Source organism: Patella vulgata, chromosome 6 (assembly GCF_932274485.2).
Source record: "Patella vulgata chromosome 6, xgPatVulg1.2, whole genome shotgun sequence".
Taxonomy (NCBI): domain Eukaryota; kingdom Metazoa; phylum Mollusca; class Gastropoda; family Patellidae; genus Patella; species Patella vulgata.
The window spans coordinates 44,774,114-44,796,705 of record NC_065884.2 but is presented as its reverse complement, the minus strand read 5'-3'; the positions used below and the strand labels follow the sequence as shown (position 1 = coordinate 44,796,705).

Below are 22,592 nucleotides of genomic sequence, written 5' to 3'. Positions count from 1 at the left end.
GCCTCCGGTTTCCTCCCACTGCTAAAGACCCCTACGCACAAGCGAATTATGTAAATAAAATTAAACCATATGTTAGTCCCGAAATGACCTAGTTTGTGTCGAGTGGACGTTAAATCCCATTTCTCTCTCTCTCTCTCTGTTTATTACATCGTTAACACTGTCCATCACGTGCATTTTGCATACCGATAGTCCATTGGCCAATCACGCTATTTTACCGAGATTTCGCCTAATAGTTTGGATGCAGCTATGGCGGGTGTGGTCCCAGGCAGGGTAAGCTTACTCTTCCGGACACCTGTTACCACTGTTTGTCGTGTATTTTGTACATGGTGAACAGTCCATATGCTGATTACACTATTTTGCCTATACCGTATTTTTAGGACTTCGAATTTTGTCATGGTTTGGATTGTTCGTACTTGGTTTTATTTTATTTGCTCCTACATACAAAGTAACAAAGTATTTCGGGTGACACAGAGGGTGCATACATATTCAGATTGTTATATTTTACGCTGACGTTCACATGGAGGAATATGTTTCTAGACTAACTAATAATTCACACCCGTTTTGTACTACTCTTAACCAAATAATCCCTCGAATTGAAAAGAATTTAATTAAAATTACTTTTTTGTCTATAAAGAGGCAACGTTTTATAACTCTCCAAATAGCGAGGATTTTTTTTGCGAGACCTTTCCGGTTTTTTTTTCACCCTTTCTATTTGTATTGTTAGAATCTTGTTGGAATTTGAATACAATTTGGTTTTTCTGCTTTAACACTACATAGTAATCTAATCACCATTCTGCCATCCAGACGTTTTTTTTTAGAAAGAGTTCTGTATATCAGATAATCATTAACCAAATGTGGTTAAAATCAGCCCATGTGTTCGCGTTCTCGTCATTTACTACAATGCACAGCCCTTACACCATTGCAGACAATTTGATATGTCAGTAAGTTCACGTGACATGATGGCCGACCTTGAAAAGTGAAATGAATGGGATTTAACGTCCTACAGATAATAAATATGTCAGATGTTATTGGAGAACAACATGATAAAGGTAAATGACACATGTTTTAATCCGATTACTACGTAACGTATATTATACTGAATTACCTTCTGAGGTTAACATGATGGATTCTTTTCAAACTGTGTTAAACTGGCAAAATGTTTTACCCAGTGAAATACCATTTTGTCGGGAGAGTTTATTGTTACTTTAATTAAAAGTTTATCATAATGTATTATAATATTTTGTATATATATAGCTAACACATTTGCACTACTCTTGTTTTCACCCTACCCCCTATGAATCAAATTAATATAAACCTTATGATTAGGGAGGATCATAGGCCTTCCACCTTCGCTCTTCCTAATTCCATCTGTAAGGGTTCTTTTATGTGCACGATAATATGTACAGAGGTATACCTCGTTTTTTTGTCCCATCTCAATGACCAGGCAAACCTTGCCCTGTAAGCCACGACGGCGCTGCTACTCACAATTAGTTGAGTCATAAAATCCTTACAAATGCTGTGTTATTGTACAGACAAGTACCGGTACAAAGTATATATTTGAGTAAATGATCCGATCACGACCTTGTACTTTATTTATTGAACACATTGTCGCCTGCCGATATACGTATATATTTATATTATAGGTCATAACGTAATTCATGAATCATTGACATTAAAGTACCAGTCTCGTTCATTAAGAAATGGTTAGGGATGCGTATCATATTCAGCTTGTTTGTTTATACCTTCCCTATGGGAGGTTAAAACCAGTCATTAAAAATGTATAAAAAAAACATTATGTTGTTTCTTGAACATTCCCTTAATTCTCCTTTGAATAAGGTTATATTGGTTTTGAATATCAAATTCATTCAACCCCTTTTGGAAAGCCAATCTTCCTTTTGAATTCAGTTTTTTTATATTTTTGGATGAATTCACATTTTGACCAACGATTCTTCACTATATGAATGTAACACAGGAGTGTAAGCCCCAACTGAAATATACCAACCGCTTTAAAATTTATGATTGTAAATAAAGGAATTCCGATTCAGATACTGCATCAACACACCCTTATAATATCCCGTTCAGACGCTTATTTTTAAACCAGTTCAAAATCGCCGGGGTTTTTAGTCGTGTTGCGTTCACACGTAATATAAGCCAAACCAGTTTAAGCATTCTGACCTTTTCCGTCGGAGGCTAGAAGTAACTACGCATGGGTAACTGCATTTTTGCGACGACTAGGTTAACACTATCAGGTCCCATCTCATATTCGAAGCAGCATACGAAACTTCGGATGCATCGACAAAGGTATGAACGGTCTTACTAACAACTTTTAGATTCTTATTGATTAGACATCTTGAAATATTCACACCCCGAAGTTGTGGTAGTTCACTAAACCACTTATTTCAGGAATTTAGTAGGTCTCTTGGGAACGGAGCAGCCCAGTCAAGACCTTTTACTCATATTTCCTGAATACCTATCTTGGCACGCACAGTAAAATGAGAAAAGGGATTTAACGGGTCAAAGAGTGGCGGTCTTGCTCACGACGATACGTTTAGTCAAATCGAAATCTCATCTATATCGAAAGTAAAGCAGTCAGTTTGCGCAATCCATAGAATACCTAAAGTTTTTAAAGTCGGCAGTGCCAATTTGTCGGTAATTTCTAAGCTTCCTATTCGATCTCCCTGGGGAATGTCAGATAACACAGCTAGCTCATTTGATTACCATTTTCGAATGTGAAAACCGCCTAGACGCAACAGTTCTGTAATTTCACGTCGGAGAATTTTGGCTTGGTCAATTGATTCTACGCTATCATCAACGCATACATGGAATTAAGTACTGATTCAATACCCCATGGAATTTCCAACGATTTGGATTTACAGTGTTCCTGGATTACTAATTGAGATAAATACGGAGATGAAGTATTACAGAAAACTAGTCTCTGATACTCTTATTGTTTTATGGGTTGAGAAGGTTCCAAGTCGCGCCAAAGAAATCGATCTATATTCGAAGAAACATTTCACTAATGTCCGAAGCGATGGCAATAGGCTTGCATCTAATTCTGATCAAAACATCAATTAATTCTTTTTGCAATTGTGGACCTGCGTGTATAGAGTCATTAAGTGATTTACCATCAAATCTTGCAGCGACGTTCATCACAATTCTTACTTTCGTTGTCTCTTTAGCCTCTTTAGCAAGGCAAACAACCGGAAAATGAGGGATGAACCAGACGTGATCCCCATGGTGTTCCGTAGTTGGAACTAGCCTGATATGACTTTTTGCTCATGATCGTGTATTATACTTTTATACTCGGAAGCTACACGTGGTCGATTCGCTAACGACCGTTCTAAGTTTCTGAGCCGTAATTGTGCCAAATTAAAATTATTTGAAAGTTGTGGTACACTATCTTTCCAAGGAATGTCAACTATATATCGATCCCCATTAAATTCCAAGTTCGATTTCGATTTATCCAATATCTGTTTTTCATAAGGTGTAACCACATGCGACGTAACAATTCATTTGTCTCATCTTGTGATGTGAAAAAGGTTCGTGCTAAATGGTTATACGATGTTGTACGAGGGTCTACCTCACACCCCAAAGGTTTTAATCGTGCAATAGGTTCACCCGGGCAACTACTAATTTCAGTCATATTGCGATGCACTTCTAGTAAATTCAAACCTAATAGGATATCTACGCGAGTGTTTTTCTCTACTCTTGGAAAGTCGATTCCATGTAAATGTGGCAAATTATAGGCATACCGTGACCAATCAATCATTTGTAAGTCTCCAGTAACATTTTTCACAGTGGATGCCTTCATGTTAAAGCGAGTTTTACCATCAAGGCTTGTCAATTCACAATTCACTAATCGACATCGCGATTGGTCAACTCGCTTCCCTCCTAAAACGGACATATTCAAACGCGATCCATGTCCCCGAAGTCCTAATTCTGAAGCGAATTATTCACTTACGTAAGAGTCAGTTGAGCACTCGTCTAAGTGAGCATTTACTCGAAGTCTGCGTTCCCTATTGATTAGCCACACTGGGACAATGCGGATAGCTACCTTATCACCACCTGGAGTACAAAGATACGGGTTTGGTCGAGTACGAGTCGAGGTTTCATGTTCAGTGGGAGCAGAATACCTGTTGTATTCCCCTCCGGGGTGGTGGGATCAACGACAATCACCAACATTGCACCGACGAGTAAACTTACGGTTACTTCCATGACGGAACGCAGAAAGACATCGAAAGCATAACCAGTACTCCATAGCTACTTCCCATCGATCAGAAACGTTCAATGACCTAAATTTTGTACAAGTTTTTGATTAGCATTACACAAAACACATGGAACACCAGAAATGTCCTTTGAACTAAAGTACGTGGCTTTCCTACATGATTATTAACATTTGACGGTTTTGGATACGAACGCGATTGACTGTAAACATTAAAACAATCAACTTCTTCCTGTGCTTCTACACGAAAGCGAACTTCTTGAGGTAAGCAAGGAAGCAAATGAACGAGAGTTTCAGTTTTCTTTTCTAAAGCAGACCATCGCTTGAAATTTGCAACATTTAAGGGTGATAATTTTGATTTGGCAACGGAATAATACATTGAGTTGGCTTCAAATTCTTCCACCCTACCGGCATCTTTAAGAGATATTATAGAAAGTTCTAGTTTATCAGTAAATTCCTCTAACTGTTTTAAATCATTACAATTAATGGGTTTCATTTGGCGAACAAAATCAAGATGGAGTAACACAGTACGACGATGACCGTCGAACTTCTCTTCGAGTCTATTTTTTGCAGCGGAATATTCACGTTTAGTGGCTGAAAAGCCTCCAGTAGCGTGAAGGGCTTCACCCTCCAAGTATTGTCCGAGTTGTAACATTTTGTAACCGTCACTGCAATTTACTTTATCTATACATTGTTCGAATGCATCTTTAAATAGCGGGTAATCTGGTTTGTTGCCTCTAAAATTTTGGTATGGATACACGTTGTAGTTGTTGGTACATATCTTTCAGTTTGAAAAGTGTTACTAATCGAAGGTGGGTGAGATGGGGAGGCCAAACCGATTTGATCATGCTCAACGGACGCTTGGTCGGTCGACGATGTTTGACTACTGGAATTGTCTATCACGTTTGATCGCCCTTTAATCGAGTTCGAAGCTCTCATAACTTACACTGTTCTGATAACTTACTGTCATCTTACACTGTGTCTAATTCTGCTTCAAAGCGTTCAACGTCCACATCACTCAACGACAACAGTATTGATAACTTCGGTCTGTAATCTTAACACATTATCAATACTTTTTTTCAATTGCTCTGTATTTTCTGGAGCAGAACAAACAATACTAATAAGATGAGATTTGGCTTTAGTAAACGGAGACTTTGCTAAGCGTTTCTGTTTTAAGTAATTCAGACTCAAGATCCTCTAGCAGCGGGATTGTTGCCACATCGACTGCTACTTCAGACATTTTACAACTATTATATCAAAATTTAATTGAAAGCATATTAATAACAATACCAAAATGATTCTGGCTGTTGACGATGACTGCCGGTTGTTGTTGACGTGGTGATGGAATGTACGTGCAGCTTTCTCTCCTCTAAGAGTGTTCATAACAATACATCACATACCATAATTACGAATAACCGCAGCAACCACGCTCTGCTACCAAAAATGGTGACGATGCAACATAAAAATTGGGCCCATAAAAATTCTATTAGCTTACCATATCATGGCCTGTAAAGCGATGAATAAAATATTCGATGCGATAGGCGGTCCGAGGGAGAGAAAACAACCAACAACAACGACTTCGATGGACAATCTAATTTTATTCAAGTAATTACAATTGATGGGATTATCAAAAGCATGCAACCAATCAGAACATAGCGTATACCACAAACACAAATCTCCAACCAGTACGTCCTCAAACACGTTTCGTCCAGTCATCAATGCGTGTGTATTTCTCATACGTGATACGGCAGCACGTATCAAACAGCTTTCTTACGGAAAAGGTCCATATAACATCGTCGTCTTTTTATTGTATTTGTTGCTACTTTTAGACGCTGAAATGTTGTGCCATAGTGTTTTTATGAATCTATGTGTATCCTAGAACACGAAGGTGTATATTTGATGTGATTTTAACCGTGATAAAGACTGGAATTTAATCATTAGAGACTTTTGGCAAGCGTAAATTCCTAGTCAGTATCGCGTATCCGTATCGATTTTGCGCGTGACGTCATCAATGTATGTGTGTGTTTCTCAAACGTGATACGGCACATGAATACGGCAGCATGTATTGAACAGCTTTCATATGGAAAAGGTCCTATACACCTTCGTGTTTTTACCGTCTTTTTGCTACTTTTAGATGCTGAATTGTTGTGTCATAGCCTTTTATGAATCCATATGTATCCTAAAACAATAAGGTGTATATTTGATGTGATTTTAACCATGATAAAGACCATCTTCAATAGAAGGCTTGATCTTGCCTTAACTACGTACATCTGATAAAGCAGATGTTGTAAACCTCGCGTCGTTGCTTTAGGAACATGGATAAAGACTGGAATTTAATCATTATTTTTGATGAGTTTTTCTCGGAATTTTCATATTTTTCCTGTCTGTCTGTCTGCATGCTGGTTGATCTACGTGCTAAATTTAGGGAGGTGGGACCTCGCAGTTCTGTAAATGATGTGCTTCTATGGTAAAGGGATATAAACTTTCTGAAATAATACATTAGGGAAACCAAAAATTGTTATCGAGTCGAAGTCGAAGATTTTTAAAATATGATTCGACTTAAATATCATTTTTAAAGCTCAGCGACTGTCGAACGACTTTACTCCCTCCAGAGATTTGTCGGCTAGGCACTTGACTATTACTGATGGTGATCTTGGTAGATAACTGCCATCATGCTGTAATAGAACTAAGCTCAGCTCAGCTACTCATACGTACACGGCTCTAAAATCTGCCATGACTCTAAAACTACATTGACGCAACGTATCACGTGATGATACGGATACAGATACGTGATACGGATGGGGTAAAATTCCGCTTGCCAAAAGTCTCTATTCTTTATTCGGTTCTTGTTCGCTTTCGATAACACTGGCACTGCATGACGCCGCCATTTTCCCAGGAATGTAACTTACTGCGTACTGTGTATGCCCAAGGCGAGCTGGACTGGAGCTGGGTTTTTTTTAAGCCAACCCGTTCAGACGACCAAGATGAACCAGTTTAAAATTAAAAGCCTTCTCGAAGACAGGTCGCGAGCTGGGGGTTTCATACTTTTTTTTGCGTTCAGACGACAAAGTTAAACTGGTTTAACGATTCCCGTTTTTTTTTTATACCAGTTCAACATAAGCGTCTGAACGGGCTATTAGTACCAAGTTTCGTGTCGATTGTAGTATTTTTTAAAAGCGTCGTCACAAGAATACTCAAAACGCCCGATAACCAAGTTTCTGATACAAATATGTTCTGCGCTATTCAAATTAAATTTTCAAAATTCTAATTTCTTGGCCCTTTAAGTTAGATTATTGTTATACATGGTCAATGGATATTTAGTAGTAGGTGTAAGATAAGACACATGTTTACTGTAAGATCGAGTATTGCAACAGATTTATTCGGCACTCCTTTACAACTGATTAACTTAATAAATCCACACCTGTCCTCGTACACTCATATCAGGGAGCCGCGATACCTCAGTGAGTAAGACATTGACTCGCTTACCAGGGTTGGCCGAGAAAGTTCCTGGTTAAACCGAGGCTCCGTGTACTCAATGGCGTGCACGTAAAAGAACCGCCTTTGGGGATCATGACAGTGACACATTTAAGAGGTGAAAATTCCCTCTTCAGATTCTTAGCCGCAAAGCCTAGTATGAAGTGGGGTGGGACGTCTTTTCTCATATTTGAACATACTTGGAACGTAAAACCAAAGTCCAGAGTACACAAATGGAGCACGTAAAAGATCCCTTGACAATTTGAAATCGTTATAAATCGAGCAAAATTTCCCTCAAAGCCATACTGCATGGCGTATGCCTGTCTTCATTAGCCCAGTCGGAGTAGAACAATGGGGCACTAAACCCCATTTCATTTAATTTCATATTCCACCATCTGTCCCCATGGCAGCCATAATTGAAATTCTACATAAACACAATCCACAAGAGACTATACCACAGTATTCACTAATAAAGGCGCTATTAAGATAGTGACATAAAGCGTGGAAATTCACCCAAAAAACAGCTCTATCTCGAACTTGTATATCTAGCTTTAGAAAAATCCGTTAAAAACTATAACCTCTAGGGCATTCACTATGTTTTTCCGAAATAGTGAGGGGAGGGGGTAACTATGAATATCAATAGACGTCGTCCTCTCATGATTCCAATGAATTTTAACAAATTTGAAAAGGGCCCGTTAAAATAGTAGCCTTTATCTATTTCACAACTTTTTCGAAAGAGCGGGATTACAATCCGATCTGCTGCTCAACGCTCATTCATTATTAAATTAAAAAATATATAATCGAGACTATGTTTTTTTTTTATCGTACCGACTTTTAGTAATGATGATCGAGGCTAGGCCCAAAATTCAATCGCTAAATTCTCGGTTCAGAGTGGATCAATTTGACTGAAATTTTCAGCAAATTCCCTTTACATTATCTAGTTTTTAACTATAGTGAGAACTGTCAGCTCTTTATCTAATCTTCCATAATGTATATTTAATATACTGGAAATAGAAATTGCAATAAACAACATAGATCAATATTTTTAGCAAGTCTTCATGACATAGATAGATCTGTGTTTGAACCAGCTTATTAAATTTTGTTTGTAAATTCGATACTGTATTATGCTAAAAACTTTTAATGATATTGACTAGAAAGTGTCAAGTGAATACTCCGGAGGTATGTACAACTTTTTTACATTTAAAAAGTGATAAACTTAAATTATTGCCAGTTTATAAAATATCGCGATATAGTGACTATATCGCGTTATTTTTTTTAAAACAATATTCCGACATCTGCTTCCAGGGATATCGCCCAGCTCTAATCACGACTATAGTGCTTCACACCAAATTTGCAATAAATCCGTTAAGATCCGTAGCCCCTATCGCATTGACAAGTTTTCAAATAAGTTTCATGGAATTCGAACAAAATACCTGACCTAAAGATAGTCATAACTCTAAAAATATTATGCCGAAAAGAAATAGACATCCTTCTGTAGTCATAAAGCAACTGCGACCTCTATCATGGTAACAAGACAGTTTCGACAAAAATATTAATTCGATTGTGCCAAAAAAAAAGAGGAACCCTTGTCTTACCATTGTACAAGTTTCTTAGAAGATTTGTGCCGACAAAGCTTGGGTCAAACCGGGACATAACTCTAAAATTATTTATCCGATTTTACCGAAAAGAAACAGGGACTCGCGTCTTGTCATAATACAAGTTCCTTCCCTGAAAGTTTGTATCCTTTATTGTGTTGACAAACTGGTGGGACAGGCGGAAAAGGGGGGCTGCTATTATGTGGGCGTATAGAACTGATTTCAAAATATCATTTACAAACTCAAGTTTCACTGTGTATAAATCAAATTTCTCTGATGGCTTAGTAATATTCCCAGCTGACCAGGAAAGTCTGGCCATTTAATTAATAAGTTAAACATACAGAAATATTGCATAGTATTATGATAGCTGGTATGTCAATTTAACGTCATATATTAGAATCTCCAACCTAAAGAAATTGGGGTATTTGTAAATTTGGGTACTGTGCTGCAAATGATGCCGCTGAAGCCAGCGAAGTTATTGTAATTTTAGTGGTCGGTCTGCATTGGAGGGTTTCTTAAGGGCATTTTTGTTGATGATCTTTCAGTTGACCAAATACCTAAGCTTAATTTATCTCCAATTTCCCGTCTTTCCAATAGATTGGGATACGAGTAATCATCGGATGGAACGATTTCAAATCATAATTCTGCAGCAATTAGACATCCTTTGCATTCTAGTTTAAATGTACGTGTCTTTTCTGACGCTTGTCCACTGTGGATGAATTACGTAAACTCTCTGACCCATCTATAGGAACAACAAAGTGGTTAGACATTCAGAGACTTGAAGAATTGCATAGATCAGCCAAAACACATTGCTTCTCCACTTACTATTGAAATTACTCAATCAAAAATTAATGTAAAATTACATATTTTTATGCCATCGAATCAAAATATCCTGGATTTGAGAATTGTTATGGTACGATAAAATTAATAGCAGTCGTAGATAACGGAATATCTACTGCTTGTGGGTTTGAAAGATCCTATCTCTTCTATGAAATATTACTGAATTACGTTCAGCTCTTCCTTTTATACCTGCCAGACATGGCCGATCAAAAAGTATACAGTCTCAAAGTATATAACCCGTGAATGTTGTCGGGTGAAACGCCATCATCATTTGGGGTTACTGGGACACGGACAAAACATTGCCATACTTCTTGTATTCCCCCTAATATTACTTCTATATTAGATGTGAGAACCAACACAGAAACAGTAGAAATATCATTTCTTACATTTAAACACCACCATTCCGATCACGATTACACAGCAAGTGGACGAGGTATTATAAGCTGTTTCGTTGTGGGAATACATGAATAATGTTCTCAATTATGAAATGTTTTGGCAATTATAGTGTCGAGATGGCCTTTTCTTTGGAAATATCTGTAATGAATCAATTTAGTTTAAAAAATTCCAATCATGAAAATGTGTACATGAATCAATAGTAATAAATCCAGTTTGCTGAAAAAGCCCACGTTACATGTTTATAAACCTGAATAAACATTTTATTGTTTACCGACTAAAATTCTGGTATAAATACTTTCTATAAATAAATAGATAAAGTTATAAATATCCCAGATGATGTATCTCAGCTTTCCCTCAACCTGGATCTTCCAGTCTCAGGGATGTCAGTAAACTGCACAACCAGCATAATTTTTGATTCCAAGGTTCGTACAATAAATGAAAAGGTACATAATATGTTAATGGGCCCGGCATTAAAGGTTGGGTTTTTCACCCAAGCAACCTAAAATGCCGCCACATAGTGGGTCAGAATGCAGTCAAGATGTGCCAAAATTAAATACTCAATGAATATGAAAGGTTAATAAAGTTAATTATTTAGGAAGTACCTATTGGGATTACTGAACCACAGAGTTTAGTGAAAGTATTTTCAAATCTTTACGACATAACCAAATTGCTATTTCTGACTGATCGAGGCTACTCATTGTTATCTCAAGACAAATTCATATAAAATTGTTTCTAGACCTAAGAAATCAAAATAAAACATTTTGAAATTTCTATAACGTCATCAAAATACGTTTTTTTGATTGTTTAAACCAATTTTCCGTTCAAAACATTATGAATACTCATGTCAGAGTGATTATTGAAACCTGTTTGGTTTGCAGACACGAAGAGTTTAAAGAGAAATTCAATAGGAACATTTTTAATTTTCTATGACGTGTTTTACGAATGTCTGAAAAAATTATCCACTCAAAATAAAGGTATATTGCTTTGTCGTGTCGTCGCCCTAATACTGCCGTGGTGTTGTGTAGTCAGTCGACTTTTGAAACGAATAGGATATTACATGGCCACAATCGGCACCATAGGTGAAGGCCCATACTCAGTATTCACCTTGACTGAATACATTCTACAAATTGATTGCGCATTAATTCTACAAATTAAAATGATACTGACCTAATGCTTATATAATTAATATAATAAATAATATTGACTTTCAAAGAAGTTAATTTTAACCTAATTTTTTAAAGAAATCATTTTTACATCGGTAGAACAAAGACTTACAATCCATTCGATTTTTATGTGGTTTAAAATTAATACTTATTACAAGGAGGCAAGTCTTTAACTTAATATCATTCACAGTCTTATCGTGAAAAGATGGGCTTCTGATATCCAATATTTAAGACAAATATTAACATTTAAAAAATTGGCACACGAATCGCGTGCCAGAATACTTTCGAGCGCCATTAGTAATGGAGTGACTAGATGAACGAGGCTAAACATAGCTCACAGGAGAATACTACCGGTGTAGACTGGAATAACCAGACGCCAAAGATTTCCATTGAATCTGGACTCTTCGCGCATTTCGCGGAACATAAAACATACCTGATTAGAAATTATAGTAAAAAAAAGAAAAGATTGAATAGAAATGAGTTTATATACATTCATATTATATTATTATATGCGTTGAGACTCATTTGTACTTTCTTCCATTAACCCATTAACCCAGTGACCGTGTACTCTAACAGTAGGCCACCGAGCATTAATTACAAGAAAGCGTAGTCATTATCCATTGATACATAATGACAAATAGATATGTCGACACAATGTAACAATAAACACAATGCAACAATAAAACAGACCCGGTAAATTATTTGTGTGACAATGAAGAAAAGACAGATCGTTGCACGGATTGATACGACGCTTTAACCTTTATTCAAAATAGATCGTGTATACTTGTACGCTAATTATATGTAATAACATTTATTCAAGTCATAACAGTATATTGGATTAACTGCTCTTACGAATTATTGTTATGAAAAGGTTTTGTGGCAAGCTACCAAACCTTTCCAATTTTCTTTGGGATTTCAAGGTCCACTTCCACGGATGGTAAATATATTAGTCTCGAACCTCTATATGACAATTACAGTTGTCTGATAATTCTTACATTATCTGTTCCGCCCCCTGTTCCGAAAACTTTGCGATGGGGTTTCCATCTTTATATAAAGATGCTAGATCATTTGAAAACACAAATCGCTTGATCTAACAGATGAACTCTGCTAAAAGAACCTATTCATAGTTATCGACCATTCCATAGATGCAGTTTCAAAAATGTGCAAAGCTTTTTAGGGTTCTTCTCTTTGGTTAAAGTCTGTAATTGCCAGGCACACAGATATTACGTCGCTCAGTAATTAGCAGTAATTGTATTCCATAGAATTGTGACCTGTATACTCCAGTTCATTTACTAAATGCCATTGAAACAAATTACGATCTTTCTTTTTCTAATGGTATTCATGTTGAACGGCGGGACGATTTACCCAATACTACCCAATACCACCCAATACCATCCGAATACCACTCCAATATCACCACATACTACCCAATACTACAACATAATGGTGAAAAATTACCATATTACTTGATTTTTTTCAAAATTAGTGAGATATATCGTGGGAAATGTACTTCAAATGTGATTAACGATGTCTGGCTGTTTCATTTGCCTCCCTATATCACTCAAAATCTATTGAAATGAAATTGGGTTTAACGTCCTACTGTTCTGCTCCTATACTGGGCTAATGAAGACGGACCCAAAATCAAGCAAATAATAATCAAATACTATTAAATACTTATCAAATACTACCAAATACTACCTAATATTATAGCGGAACTGTGTTTCTAAGCAAGCTAAAAATTTTGGCTGCAAACCTACTAGACCCTAAGACAAGAGTTGTCGGGCATAGAGTCTTTAATGTAAAATGGACCACATTACCATTTCTGAACGAATAAGAGAACTTTTAAAATTCTTAACAACTCGATATATCATAAATAATTCTCAATACGGCTAAAAATGGTGCAAAGGCATAGGAGATGAAATTAAAATGCCTCACTATTTTGGTGAAATGTCTTGTGATCTGTGAGATCCAGAATAACCAATTCCATATGCCCCATTGTATTGTTTATGGGGTGGGGGTGGGTGGAGGGTCGGATTAGATGTGTCATTTTTAGCATTATCATTAACATCATTTTCAGCATTCATTTTTGAGTTTTTATTCAAGTTCAGCGACTCTGAAAACCTTACATAAGAGATATTATAAGCTATATAAAACAGAAAATTGACGATTTTCTAAAAAAATCCTTCATTTTATGAAAATTCTGTCCGCCATTTTGAATTTTCGCCATCTTGGATTTTTCAAACTTTTTGTTTAGATTAAACATACATTATGCAAGAGCTAAATCTGCCTAGTGCAGGTTTTTCTTTAGGCCTGAAATGTTTTCTAAATTATTAATTAGACATTAATTAAACATACATTATGCAAGAGCTAAATCTACCTATTGTAGGTCTTTCGTTAGGCCTGAAATGTTATCTAAATTATTAATTAGACATTAATTAACTTATCCAGACCATAATCAACTCTCGATGGCATCGCTAGCCTGCGATGTTTATTGGATTCGGTTCCGGTTTTCTGTTCGACTTCCATTCATAATTTAATCATTAAATGGATAATCGAGACTATGTTTTTTTATCGTGCTGACTTTAGTAATGATGATCGAGGCTAGGCCGAAAATTCAATCGCTAAAATCTCGGTTCAGAGTGGATCAATTTGACTGAAATTTTCAGCAAATTCCCTTTACATTATCTGGGCTTTAACTATTATAATGAGAACTGCCAGCTCTTTATCTAACCTCCCACAATGTATCTTTAACTGATCCAGGCCATAATCAACTCTCGATGGCATCGGATTTCTCTGATATTAAATAGATTATAACGGTTTCGCCATATTTTGATTTAATCGAAAAATGGAGGAGCGAGACTTAGTTTCGAACAACCAGTACAGTGTTTGAAATTATTGCACACGTCTTGTCAAACCTTCAAAGGTTAATATCTTCGCTCGCAATAGAGTAATTTGAATGAAATTGTCAAATTATTCATTTTACATTATCTATTGTAGCAAGAATGGCTAGCTCTTTATCTAAATCTTACATAATGTATCTTTAATAATTGTAAGTGCAGCAAATTTGAATTTCCGCCATCTTGGATTTGGGACGCTCATATTAGAGATTATTTTTTATGATCAATGTTTCTGATATCTATTAAATCATTTTAGTTGACCAAATAGATAATTTGGCTTATATGGGTCTGAACACGATTTGTTAGTAACTTATGAACAGACATGAAAAGAAATCGAAAATGTTGCTTTTTCCTTCAAATTAATCTTTTATTGTAAAATTGATAGTATTGGTTAAACAACATATATCATATACCAGCAGATGCAGAATTATATTATGAACATTTTGAGCTATATTACATACCCATAGGTGGAACTGTTGAGGAGTTATGAAGGCTTCCCCGACTCGCACTATTTCAAATAAAAAAAACAAAAACGGCGGCCATATGGCCACTTTAGTTAAACCAATTCATCAATGGTAATGAATATCTGCCTGTCACACCATGGACTATATACTATATTTCTTCATCCTGGTGATTTTAGTATGAGAACACGCTGTCTACAAGTGCACGTGGTCCTGTAAAAAAATATTTGGGTATATAATATGTCAGGAAAGCACACGAATTTATCTTTATATCTGACTTTTAATAACTTATTAACGCGTTTCCTTTGTCTTTTAAATAATTCCGGTTCCAAACCAGTCACCTTTGAAAAATCCTCTCTTGTCAAAATTTTACCGATTCTTCGAATATTGTCACTATTGAACAAATTCCAGTTATTCTACGGTATATATCCACGGGTGACGTTATCACGGCGATGACATTACCACCTTAATGAATAGACACGGTCTCCAGTTTCCTCCCACTGCAAAAGACCTCTATACGCGCATGCGAATTATTGAAATATATACCCGAAATGACCTAGTTTGTGTCGAGTGAATGTCAAACCCCATCTACCCCCACCCCCTCTCTCTCTCTCTCTCTCTCTTAAAATTAACGAATCTGTTTTAATACACCCAATTGCATATTATGTTCTTATTTATTTTAAATTGCATATGTTTATATTTATATTTTCGTGTCAACTATTAAAATTAACGAATGTGTTTCACACCAAATCGCATATATTTGTATTTATTTTGAAATTATCGTGATAGTATGTGCTTAAATGCATATGTTTATATTTCTTTTTTCATGTCAACGATTAAGTTATTCCATATTTACTTAATGGACGATGTTTTATTTTAAAATTAACGAAATTGCACCTGTTTATTACAATGCACATGTTTATTACAAATGTTTAATGCTCTACTCGTATATACATTCTACCTGACTTAAAGCTGAACTCCGGTTACAAAAATACCGAAATAATTAAAAAAAACAAGCCAACAGTGAGGCTGATGTCCCCCGCCGAAATAGGAAAATAATTAGAGGACACATATAAATTTATCACAAATTATCTTTTACAAAGTATTGAACAATCAAACAGTATATCTTTACTTATAGTCTAAGCATACAATGTTTTTGATGGAATAATTATAGCATATTAAGGGGAAAACATGCTCTATGCCTACAGATCTAGAGTTTGGTTGTATCAACGGGTCTATTTTCCATCTTGCTGCAAGTTGTGCAAAGTTCACTGTTTTCTTTCTGTCATTAAATGTCAATTCATTATTGCATACTACATATTTAATTAATTTATAATAGTTTCTTTTTCAATTTGTTTTTTCCATTTATTTGTTTATTTACCTTGCCTATATTCATTGTATTGGATTGTATTGGAATTGCTCAATTGATGCTTTTATCAATACCTGGTTATAATATTATGACATGTAATGTGGCAAGTTGAGTCGGGACATGTAGGCTATAATGTAACCTAAATGTATACATAAGTGGATTTCGTTTCATTTTTTTCGAAAATATTGTACAGATAAAAGAGGAGGAATTACAGGGGTAATACATTGGAAAGCTTCTTCAAGAACTAAAGCATAAACTATATAAACGAGCTTATAAAAAGGAAAAGTTTGTATAAAGACGTTTCGTTTGCACAACTGGGTGATGATAAATCACGTTTTGTCTTTCTACCCTAAACAGAAAATGCTCATTATCGAACTGAGTCAAGATATTGATGTAATGAAACTATACACCAAGTTTCATCAATCTCACTTAATTAGAACTAAAGTTATCGTGTCCCAAAGCATCAACCAATCAAATTGCTTATCTCTGCTTACCCTAAGCGGAAAATGCTCATCTTCGAACTCCATCAAGGCATTGACCTAATCAACACATACACCAAGTTTGAACATTCTAGCTCAATTAGGAAGAGAGTTATCGTGCCCCAAAGTATCAACCAATCAAATTGCTTATCTATGCTTACCCTAAGCGGAAAATGCTCATCTTCGAACTCCATCAAGGCATTGACCTAATAAACACATACACCAAGTTTGAACATTCTAGCTCAATTAAAAGTTATCGTGTCCCAAAGCATCAACCAATCAAATTGCTTATCTCTGCTTACCCTAAGCGGAAAATGCTCACCTTCGAACTCCATCAAGGCATTGACCTAATCAACACATACACCAAGTTTGAACATTCTAGCCCAATTAGGAAGAGAGTTATCGTGTCCCAAAGCATCAACCAATCAAATTGTTTATCTCTGCTTACCCTAAGCGGAAAATGCTCATCTTCGAACTCCATCAAGGCATTGACCTAATAAACACATACACCAAGTTTGAACATTCTAGCTCAATTAGGAAGAGAGTTATTGTGTCCCAAAAAGTGTGACGGACAGACAGACGGACAGACAGACAGACGGACGAACCCATTTTAATAGTCCCCTGCTTTCTTCGAAAGGCGGGGGACAAAAAAGTTAACGCCCCCAAGCCGCCATACTTGTTTCCAATTTGTGAAATAATTATGGCGGACATGGAGGCTTATGACCTGGAAAGGTTAGCCGATCTCACTTCCAGTTTGTTTCTTCTCAGCAAGCTGTACACATCCGGCCTTATTCTCTACACACGCTTCACTGATTGCTCTATTGTTTCCCAACAGTATACCAAATTATTGAAGATTGCAAAATGTCTGATCAGGTAAGCCTGTAAATAATTATATGAACTGAGTCTACTACCCCAACCCGAAATTTTCAACCATGAAGAAGACAATAGTTTGTGCAGGTGAGTAAAGCTTAGACTATATAGTAGTAGACGCAGTTCATATACTTTACTCACCTGCACAAACTATTGTCTTCTTCATGGTTGAAAATTTCAGGTTGGGGTAAGCTATCTTTTTGCATCTTTTGTTTTAGAGTAAAGCTTAGGCTATATATACTATTCAAAAAAAGTAGGGGATATTTGATTTTGGGGGCATAATACTAAAATATGCAAATGACTACGAAAAAAGTCACTATAGAACCTAACAGAAGAAACATTTCCAGCTACATGTGACGCCCAAACGCACCAATAGTTACCGCATGGAATGCAGGTGATGCTTGGGATCATCATGGGGGTCCAACCCAAGATTTGCACGACTCTGACTTTGAATGTTACAGTCATTGTGGCATTGAATTCCAGGGTGGAAACATCAGTTTAATTGTTTTAGTGACCAGAAAACAAATTTTGATACGCGTCGGCTTACCCAAAATGAAAGGTTACGTGCCCTTGGCATACTACAGATCGGCACAACACAGGCGGTTGTGGCGCGGACGATGAATGTTTCTCAGTCTGTCATAAGCAGGCTATGGTCCAGATACCGTGATACACAATCTGTACAGGACAGACCACGCTCAGGTCGACCAAGGGCGACAACTCAAGCCCAGGATCGATTTATCCGTACCTTGGCCTTGAGAAATCGTGTCATCACAGCAAATCAGATCAGCGCTCGTCTTCAAACAGACACTGGTGTGAGAGTGAGTGGCCAGACGATTCGGAATCGACTGCATAGGGGTCACCTTCGCGCCCGACGTCCTCGCGTGATCCCTTGTTTGAGAGATCATCACATTCAGGCAAGACGTCGTTGGTGTAGGGATCGTCAACACTGTGATAATCGACGCTGGAGCAATGTGATGTTTTCAGATGAGTCAAGGTTCACTGTTGATATTTTGGACAGACGTAGGAGGGTGTGGCGTCGTCGAAACGAGCGCTTCCAAGACGTTAACGTCATCAGACATGATCGATTTGGGGGTGGTTCTGTTATGGTGTGGGGAGACATCACTGTTGCTGGAAGAACGGCTTTACATGTTGTTGCAGGGCGTGTTACAGGCCAGTACTACCGGGACAACATCTTGGCAGTCCATGTTGTGCCGTTCGCACGACGTCATGGCCGCCGTTTCATCTTCCAGGATGACAACGCAAGATGTCACAGGGCCAGGATCGTTACAGGTTACCTCCAACAACAGAACATCACCACATTACCTTGGCCAGCACTGAGTCCCGACCTCTCCACCATCGAGCATGTCTGGGACATGCTTGGACAGAGGTTACGTCAACGTCAACAACGTCCTGCCAATGTCCAAGAACTTGCTGCTGCGTTGCAACAGGAATGGGACAATCTGGACCAAAATGACCTTAGACGTCTCATTAGGAGTATGCCACGTCGGATCAATGCTTGTTTGGCAAACAGAGCAGGATTTACCCGTTACTGACTTGGTTGTGATGCTGTGGTAACTTTGCTGTTTGACCCCGGGTATCATTTTACCCTTATAATGGTCAGTCTGTGCCTTACTTAGTCTAACGATCATTTGGAATAAATCGATGAATGTGAACTTCATTTCATTTTGTCATTTGTTTCTTCGTCAGTTTCATTAGGTGACTTTAATAACACTTAAAAATCAAATATCCCCTACTTTTTTTGAATAGTATAGTAGACACAGTTCATATAATTATTTACAGGCTTACCTGATCAGACATTTTGCAATCTTCAATAATTTGGTATACTGTTGGGAAACAACAGAGCAATCGGTGAAGCGTGTGTAGAGAATAAGGCCGGATGTGTACAGCTGGCTGACAAGAAACAAACTGGAAGTGAGTTCGGCTAACCTTTCCAGATCATAAGCCTCCATGTCCGCCATATTTATTTCACAAATTGGAAACAAGTATGGGGGCTTGGGGGCGTTAACTTTTTTTATTTAATTATTTCGGTATTTTTGTAACCAGAGTTCAGCTTTAACAATTAATCAACGGGGTTAAGATTGTGGATTGGGTAATCAATTTCTGGTTTATTTATATTATCAAAGAAAACGACAGAGCTGTAACAGGCCGCAAATGATAGTTTTGATGAACTGAGAAGTGTCGCGCCGAGCATAGAAACATGTGTAATTTCGTTGATTTTAAAATAAAACATCGTGCAGTAAGTAAATATGCAATAACTTAATAGTTGACATGAAAAAAATGAATAAAACATTACGCAATTTGTTTTGTTAAAGCAATAATTTTAAAATAAATACAAACAATCGACACTAACTAGGTATTTTCGGGACTAACCTATAGTTCAATATTATTTCATTAACTCGCTTGCACGAAGGAGTGTTTAACAGCGGCACCCGTTTAACAGTGAGATGAAACCGGGGGACCAGAGAAAAACCACCTTGTTTGACAGACGACTCCACGCCTTGCCACTATCGAGCGGTAAGAGATAGATGGGTCATTCTGGGAATAAAATATGGTATATCGTCATACTTGTTGTTCTTATTTTATGTTTGTCTTCTTGGAAACCGACTGCAAAGCCAAAGAAGATGATTAATCCGAGTACCAATCTCAAATCTAATTCATCAGTTGTAAAGGGAGATAACTGGGTAAACATTTCAATTGTCTGCAAAATATCGAATATTCGTTGGAGCAATTATACTAATGTGCTGTTATTTGACAATATTAGGTTGTTATTTCATCATATTGGGTATTATTTGGTAGTATTTGATGAATATTGAGTAATATTGGGTTATTATTGGCTTGTTTTGGGTGGTATAGGGAGGCAAATGATACAGCCAGACATCGGTATCACATTTGAAGTAAATTTCCTGCGATATAGCTCTCTATTTTTGAAAAAAATCAAATAATATGTCTACTTTGCATCATTATGTTGGGGTGGTATGTGGGGATATTGAGGTGGTATTGGGGTGATATTGGGTAGAATTGGGTAAATCGTCCCACCCCATGTTGAATAAAGGAAAACACGTCGCATTATGCCTGTTGCTCTCAGTTATCAGATTACACACAAAGGCTGACGTGCGATTATTAATAAACTATCTTTGCAGATACACCTTTTTTTCCTTCAATATCAACTTGAAATAAAACCTGATGCATTAGCAATTGTGCGTTTTGGGAAAGGTAAAAAAATTATAACAGTCCAAGTAAATTTTCTCGCAAATTTAAGTTTCCACTTTAAATATATCACGACAAGGACTGTCTATTTTGCAACTAACAATAAGGAGTCTTTTAGTCAAAGGCGCCCAAAGTATTTAGAAAAATGTATTACCCCGCAACACGCATCGTATTTAGATCTTCCAAAGTGTCCGTAGAAAATATAATAGCACCAACACCGCTCTAACCAAGGTTTCATGATGATATTGACAATAATAAATTAAAAGGTTTCTCAGATTAACTCTGGAATTATTTGATTCGGCTCTCAATCTTTTAAAATGTTACCGTGTAGATAGAAAACAGCGGATTATTGTTAATGCTGTTTTGTCAATAGAATGAGATATATCGTTAGGGGTACCGCAAGGATCAGCGTTGGACCCTATCCTGTTTTTCTCTATATACAACACCATGAATATAACCTTCAGTAGGCACACAGTTGTATATCGCCCTTAAACCATCTAACATTATTATCACCCCATGGCATAACAATTTTAATTCACTTTTAGCTGGTCTACCTCTTAAACTTATAGATAAATTACAAAAAGAGTAAACCTTTGCAATGTTGCTTTATTACTCTTAGTCTTATTTACTACATATGCTTACGTTCGTATTTCGTCTAGCATATAGCAGATCATGACTCATGCTGGCATTACACAATGGGTTCTTTGGGTTGTATTCCTAATTGTTTTCAAATTTGAGTGAAGTCTGTGTCACTACAGGCCCGGGACTGGACAGCGCAGTGGACGCTTACGGCTATCCACTCGGATCCATTCACTTTTTTGAATTGTCTGTATGTTTGTGTTTTCCTGAGTATGATGTCCTGTCCGTGTATTTGTTTTTGTGTAAATTTACTATTAAAAGACAAACATTATTATAACGCGAACGCGTGTACTTTATCAAGTACATTGGATATAATATCGCACAGATATGAAGATTGTATTATTTACTTATAGAAGTGTTAATTTATATTGCCCCCGTCTATCTATCTGACGTATTGAAAGTTTACATGCACTCAAGAAACATTCAGATGTATAATCCTTATATACTTAATTATATTACAGAATATAGTAATGCAAATCAGATTAAATAACAAGTATTAATATACATGATCACCTGACCTGATTATGTTCTTCCATATATAATAATATAATATGAATTTATATAAACTGATTTACATCCAATCGTTTGTTTAACTGTAATTTCTAATCAGTTGTGTTCAGCGAAATACGCGAAGAGTTCAAATTGAATGGCAGTCTTTGGCGTCTGGTTATTTAAAGATACATTATGGGAGATTTTAATAGAGAGTTGGCCATTCTTGCTATAACAGTTCAAAAATAGATGATAAAAGAAGAATATATTGAAAGTTTCAGTCAAATTACTTTATTCTGAACAAAGTTATCACCATTGTAATTTTTGACTAGAAATAGGAGTCAAATCCCTCTTCAACGTCTCCGAGAATGCAGGCCGTTTGATTGACAGGCGTTAACTCCACCTACATAATCTCGATTAACAAGTATCTTTTTCAATTCGTATCACATTTATTTTTACTACAAATTAAA

General features: G+C 36.6%; 1 long non-coding RNA gene across 1 annotated transcript in view; it reads left to right on the top strand.

Annotated features, from left to right (window-relative positions):
• The first annotated feature begins 963 nt into the window (after positions 1-963).
• Positions 964-22,592, top strand: part of LOC130013173 (uncharacterized) — a 78,833-nt gene continuing 57,204 nt past the window's right edge. The window contains exon 1 of the long non-coding RNA XR_008788527.1: positions 964-1,049. This is a non-coding gene — a long non-coding RNA (uncharacterized LOC130013173). The remainder of the gene's footprint in view (positions 1,050-22,592) is intronic.